The 6,851-nt window shown below is 34.6% G+C and overlaps 1 pseudogene; it reads right to left on the bottom strand.

The window, feature by feature from the left end:
- Positions 1–4,917: 4,917 nt before the first annotated feature.
- Positions 4,918–5,702, bottom strand: LOC114028377 (annotated as a pseudogene).
- Between the last annotated feature and the right edge of the window lie 1,149 nt (positions 5,703–6,851).

Genomic DNA, 6,851 nt, shown 5'->3' with positions numbered 1-6,851 from the left:
CATGTTCCTTTATACTGCCTCTACTCCCAAAATGGTCACAGACTTTTTCAGGGAACAGAGAACCATATCTTTATGGGGATGTGTGACTTAGCTGTTCTTCATGCATTTATTGGGAGGAGGTGAAATGATTAACTTAAAAGCTTGGTGAGTTACACAATACACAATTGTGATCTAAACACACATACATAAACTCGATCATTCCTCTCTCAGTCAGTTATCAAATTTTCCTTCAGTCCATTGTCTTCATCAGTGAGCAAAGGCAGCACCAAGCCTTAGGGGCTTTATCAGAAATCAGACTGTAGGGGCAGCTAGGTGGCGCAATGGATAGAGCACTGGCCCTGACGAGTCAGGAGGACCTGAGTTCAAATCCGGCCTCAGACCAAACACTTGACACTTTCTAGCTGTGTGACCTTGGGCAAGTCACTTAACCCCAATTGCATTACAAAAAAAAAGAAATCAGACTGTGAAAGAAGTGCTTTTCTCTGGTTTGAGATTTTCCCTGGCTCTTTATATGATACACACACACACACACACACACATATATACACCTATATATGTATATGTATGTATGTCTCTGTGTGTGTGTGTGTCTGTGTGTATTCCCTGGCACTTTCTGAAAGTGAAACCTGCTATGTTCATTTTTCTTGGAGCCCCTGTGCCTTGTACATCTGGTCTTGGCTTAACTCCTTGCTTTTCAGCCCAATACCCAGAGATGTCCAGCCTTGGTGGAATATCTTCCTCCTTACTGGTCCTGATGTTCAGCTTGGTCTCAGAAAACAACTTTCATATGTAGCCACAGCCTTCATCCATACTCTGGTATCTTCCCCAGGTCTACCATGCAAGTAAGCAAAAGCAATGTAAACAATGTAGTCTTTAACAAAGTTTCCAATATTTCTACTTTAAGAGTATTTTAATTTGACTTTATATTAATCTATTAATGATAAATTAATTTAATTCACTATTATAATTGTTACTATACCATAATCATAAAGGTAGACTTCAGAGGACGTATAGCTGAAAAATACCTTAAGGATCTAGTTCATCATCCTCATTCCATGGATTTTAGAGATGAGCAAAATGAAGCTCAGAGAGGTTAAGTGATTTGCACAAAGCCAAACAGTCAATAGCAGAATCAGTATTTAAACTTAGATCCTGTAATTGCTGCCTATTTAATAGTTATTTGCTAGTATACAGATAATGTCTTCCCAGGCATTTAAGGCAACGCTCTCCCTTTTTCCAGCACTCTAATGAAGGAAATTCTCCTTTAGGGCCCTGAACTCTATGCTGCTTCTCTTTTCTTTCCACTTCTCCCAAACCTTAAGGGCACCATATGGGAGTATTGCATTATATCCTCCCTCCCCTTTTCTCCTAAATTCTTAGGAGTTTGTCCCTTTAAGTATATAATTTATTGTGTAAACCCTGAGGTATGTGCTCTCCCACTCTCTCAGTCTGGTCTTTTAAGAGAGTAATTAATAATATAGTACTGTGCTTCTTTTTCATTTTCTATGTCTCCCCCAATTCTTATCTTTTAAAGGGAGCCGGATTTATCCCATGGGATGCTGCCTTTATTTTCACTCTTTCTTCTAGAAGGGACCTGGGTTTCAAAACTGCCTCTGACACTTGCTAGCAGTGCAACTATAGGTATATCACAATCTCTCTGAGCTTTAGTTCTCTCATCTATAAAATGCATATAATATCAGCTTTTGTTATCATTGTTCAGTAGCTTCAATCACATCCAATTCTTCATGATCCCATTTGGGCTTTTCTTGGCAAAGATACTGGAGTGGTTTGCCATTTCCATCTGAAGAATGAGGAAATGAGAAAACTGAGGCAAAGAGAGTTAAAAGACTTGCCCAGAGTCACATAGCTAGTAAGTATCTGAATCCAGATTTGAACTCAGAAACATGAGTCTTCTTGACTCCAGGCCCAACACGCTATCCACTGTACCACCTAGCTGCCCCAATAATACCAGTAATAACTACCAATTAAGATAATGTATTCAAAGATATTTGCAAACATAACACTATACTCACTTTAGGTTACTGGGATTCAACACATGATTATTCTTATAATAATTTTTTCTTCTCATGTATATTTTAGGATAAGGTTCAAATAAAAATTATTGTGGCTAAAGTTTCATTTTTGTTATTTCTATTCTCTTTAATATTCTATTGATTATCTCACAGATCCTGCCTCTTAGAGTAGAATAAAAATATTAGAATATACATAAGCTCATTATATATATATATGTGTGTGTGTGTGTGTTTGTATGTACATATATATTCTGATCTTCTGTAGTCTAAATGTAAACAACCTTGATGTTTACATCAAGATAATAGAGATAATATGTACCTCATCCATTCCTAGAACTCCATATTTTGAAAGCTTTTTTGTTTCATATAATTTCTAATACAACAAATATTTGATATGACATCATCTGCTTGAAATGTTGTTCTTAAGTATTAATGATAAATGTTGTGTTAAATTGCTTGACTGTGGGCAACAATCTGGTCTAGTCAGTGATAACTGATGTGTTTCAAGAATAATGTCTTGGTTAAGTCCCTTAGGATATTGTGAGGTCTATATTTTTGTGTAGGGATTTGATGTGTGTCAGTCCGTGAAAGGTATTGAGCTCCTGATATATAAATCTAGCTACCATTCATGTCTCATTGGTACTGAGTACTTGAAAAATGTTTGTAAATTGCAATGATTTGTTGCACACTTTCTCCAGTTTCCTTATGTAACTGACATTGATCACTACTATAGTTTGATCTCCTTAAGGATAGCCATTCTGTTATGTCTTCAGGCAATAGACTACTCCTGAATTGCCTTTCATCATAAATCCCTTTCTTCCCACAATAAGTCAAAAAACTTTTATTAAGCATCTACTTATTATGTGCCAGGCACTGTGCTAAGTGCTGGGGATACAAAGAGTGGTAAAAGACAGTCCCTGACCTCAATCTACATGACTCATACATCTTCTTGATGCTTTTTTCTTGACTTATTATTGACTGAATTCTTGTAGATGTTGTTTATTGAAAATGTTTTGATTCTATTCTTATACCTTAGCCATTTCATAAGCTCTATGAAGTCATATGACTCTGTTACTTTCAACAAATCCAATGGTATCAGACCTGATTATTACTCAGTATTATGATATTTGTTTTTTCCAAAAGTATTTTGAGGTTTCTAACCTGTGGAACATATGTCATAAGAATATCTGTCAGTCCTGTTCTTCCTTTTTGATTTAAGAAAATTGAGCTTTCTATAGCAACTTTAGCATTATTAGCCTTTTGTTTCATTAATGTATGTTTTTGTTTTTGGTGAGGATACTTTCCTGATCTGTTAAGACATCTTTAATGTCTATGAAGTCTCGTATTATACTGGTGTTAATTACTTGAAATGTTTTCTTCTCATTCATCATTAGTTTCAGAATGCCAAAGTCTTCCTAACATTCACCCAAAACCTTCTCCTTGTTATTACTATTATTATTATTATCATTATTATTATTATCATTATCATTATTGGAATATTGTCCAGTCTCTCCTAGTCTGGCCTTTTAAAGATAGCTGTTCATCCAATAGTCACCAAAACTCCATGTCTCCCTTCTTCATGTTTTCTCAAGTTCCCACTATGTTGACCTAGGAGGTTGTTTTCTAAGGCACTGAATTTCATGATCTGGATACATCTTCCTTCGATAATCTCCCTAATATTGGCTCTTTAAATGGGAAACTTACCTTATAAATTATTGAACTACATGCTATCCCTTACCTAGTATCTCTAACTTTATTCCTTCATTCCTCAGAGGTTAGTGAAACTTCATTCTAACTTCATGATAACCAAACAAATCCTTAGATAAGAAGCTCTATGATAGAGACTTTTATGACACTAAAGACACAGGTACACATTTTTTTCACTCTCTTGATTTATTACCCCTAACAAGAAACCTGGGATAATGTGTGGATGGTATTCCCCACATCATTCTCCAGGTTGCTATGGGTGAAGGCACAGGCAAAAGTTTAATTAAAAGGAGAAAAATAAAAATCTTTGATTCATTAACCTCTAGAGAAAAGACATAAATTAATCCTCAGTCATATGTAGTTACTCTGTTAGACATATGACCTATTTGGGCTCTCTGCTACTTTCAAAGAGAGGAGTGAGAATAAGAGACTTCCTTCTTTACTTCATTCTTTCCTTCCTTCTTTTCCTTTTCCTCTTTGTTCCTCCTTCTCTACAAAAAAATAATAAAATCACTTTTGTATGATGCTTTATAGTTGACAAATTACTTTCAATATGTGATCTCATTTTATTTTTGGGAATTTCCCCAACACAAATGAGAGGAAAGAACTTTGTGAACATTACATTTATGTCAGTAAAATGTAAGCTCTGAAGATAGGGACTATTTATTTTTCCCTTTGTTTCTCCTTGCATTATATTGCATATAATAGTGCCTAATAAATATTTGCCCAATGTGTAATCCTTACATTGCTATGCAAGTACAAGTTTTTCTTATTTATTTATTTTTTATGCAATAAAAGTTATGTTATTGAAGTTTCTTTATTAATATTCTTAGACTTGCCTATTATCAGTATATGCCACTCAATGCAAGACAAAGATCCTCAGGGGCCATACATAAAACCTGTGATCTACATCAAAGTGGGCAGTTTTCTACTTAAATTGCCCTTTAAATTTGCAAAAATTAGCAACCATAAAATTTTTATTGACTGATGTAACTAAAACAATTGGTTCTTATTTAAATAAATATACACATAAATATTTTCCACATTGTAAAGGGTAAACAGTGTTACAACTACATTTTTATTTACAAAAATAACTTGTTTTATTAAGTGACTAAAATAGTCATTCTGGGATGGCATTATTTTGATTTTATAGTATAAGCCTTATCTAAAATCTTACCTAGAAGTTCTGCCCTGAGCTAAAGTGTCTGCTCCTTAGTCTAATCATAGCTGCTTTAATTTCTTGATTCCTCATGTTGTGGTTGATTGGATTTAGAAGGGGAGTGATAACAGAGTAAAAATCTGAGAGAAATTTGTCCAATGAAGAGTTACTGGAGGGCCAGGTGTAGATGAAGATAATCAGCCCAAAGAAGGGAGTTATTACTGTGATGTGAGCAGACAATGTAGACAGAGCCTTGGAGAGTCCTTGAGAAGAGTGATGTCAGAGAGTGACCAACATGGCCATTTAAAAGACAGACAAGAGGATGAAGAAGATCAATGAGAGCAGCCCACTGAAAGCAACAACCAACAGATCTGTGACATAGGTGTCAGTGCAGGCAAGCTTGATCACAAGGGAACTATCACAAAAAACATAATCAATCACATTGGGACACAGAAGGGTAGATTCACAATGAAAATCATCTCTCTGACAGTATGGACTAAACCAACCAACTAAGAAAACAACACAAATCCTACAAGCATCTAATGATTAATAATGGATGTGTAGTGGAGAGGTTTACATATTGCAACATATCTATGAACAGTCATAACTATGAGTAGAGTCATCTCACTGGCCCCTAAGAGGTGAAGTAGAAACATCTGTGCCATACAACCCCAAAAGGAGATGGTTTTCCTCTCTCTGAAGAAATCTGTGTTCATCTTGGGGACAGTGACAGTGGAAATAGTCATATCAATACAGGAAAGGTTGGCAAGGAGGAAATACATGGGGGAGTGGAGTGCAGGTATGAGTCAAAGATCACCATAACTACTACAAGAATGTTTCTTGACATTATTGATGCGTAGGCAAAGAAGGAGATCCCAAGGAAGAAAATTTCAAATTCCCAAGAACAAGTGAGTCCTAATAAAATAAACTCATATACCACAGATTTATTATTCATCTCCACCCACTCACATACTTTAAACATCCATAAGATCTCTGAAGGGAAGGTAGCCAGAAGTAAGTCCCAATTTCAGGTGAGTATTCTTGAGAATACAATGGCGGAAAGTAAACTGAGATTGTATATGACTAATATTGAAGGTTGAAAACTCTTTGAAACATATCTCAAACCATAATTAATTCAAGAAATATTTAAGGTGCTATGTTTTTAAACATAGTTTAACCTAAAATCATAAGAAATAAATTTCAATTTAGAAATAATTTATGTCTCCATACATTATTTAACCATTGTGATTGAACTTACCAATCACAAGTCACTTCCTTATTTATAAACATGATTTAATTGAACTTGATGCATTTAAGATGACTTACAGTTCTAGATCTATGATTTTCTGGTCCTAATGATTACCTAAAAGTTATTACTCACTTTTTTCAATTAAAGTATTTGAGCTGAGTTCTTGTCCTCCAAAATGATGAGATTTGTTTGTATACCTAGATAGGAAGATATTTTAAAACAATTATTTACAATGCTCTCCATAGGTCCCTTAGTAGGCTTAACATTGTTGCTCAGAATTCTCAAATAAATATGCACACCAAAAATTAGGAGCTTGATGTTTATTAAGCTCTAATACATGGAGTCTGAGCAATGTTCTTATATAAAGGATCTTCACACTTAAAAAGCTTGGCAATCACTTTTTTATGTATCTGCTAAAAGCTTTCAACACCAAAGACCTGAAAGCTCCAATAACACTTTCACTAAATTAGCAATGGAATAACCAGTATGATTTGGAGAACATGAAGAATCAGGCTACTAAAAAGTGAACTATATACTCAATAAACCCTTTTTGTTCAGAACTAAACAATCACCAAGAGAAACAAAAAAGAAAAAAATCATGACTTAATGACTAACTCCAAATCATTACTGCTTTCCTTCCTAATTCTTTTTTATTTTTATATTAATTTATTTTGATTTATCAATAATCACCTCCATATGGTTT

Source organism: Vombatus ursinus, unplaced genomic scaffold (assembly GCF_900497805.2).
Source record: "Vombatus ursinus unplaced genomic scaffold, bare-nosed wombat genome assembly UNPS02014880.1, whole genome shotgun sequence".
Lineage (NCBI taxonomy): Eukaryota > Metazoa > Chordata > Mammalia > Diprotodontia > Vombatidae > Vombatus > Vombatus ursinus.
The sequence above is the reverse complement of the archived record's forward strand: the minus strand, read 5'-3'. Positions and strand labels throughout refer to the sequence as shown.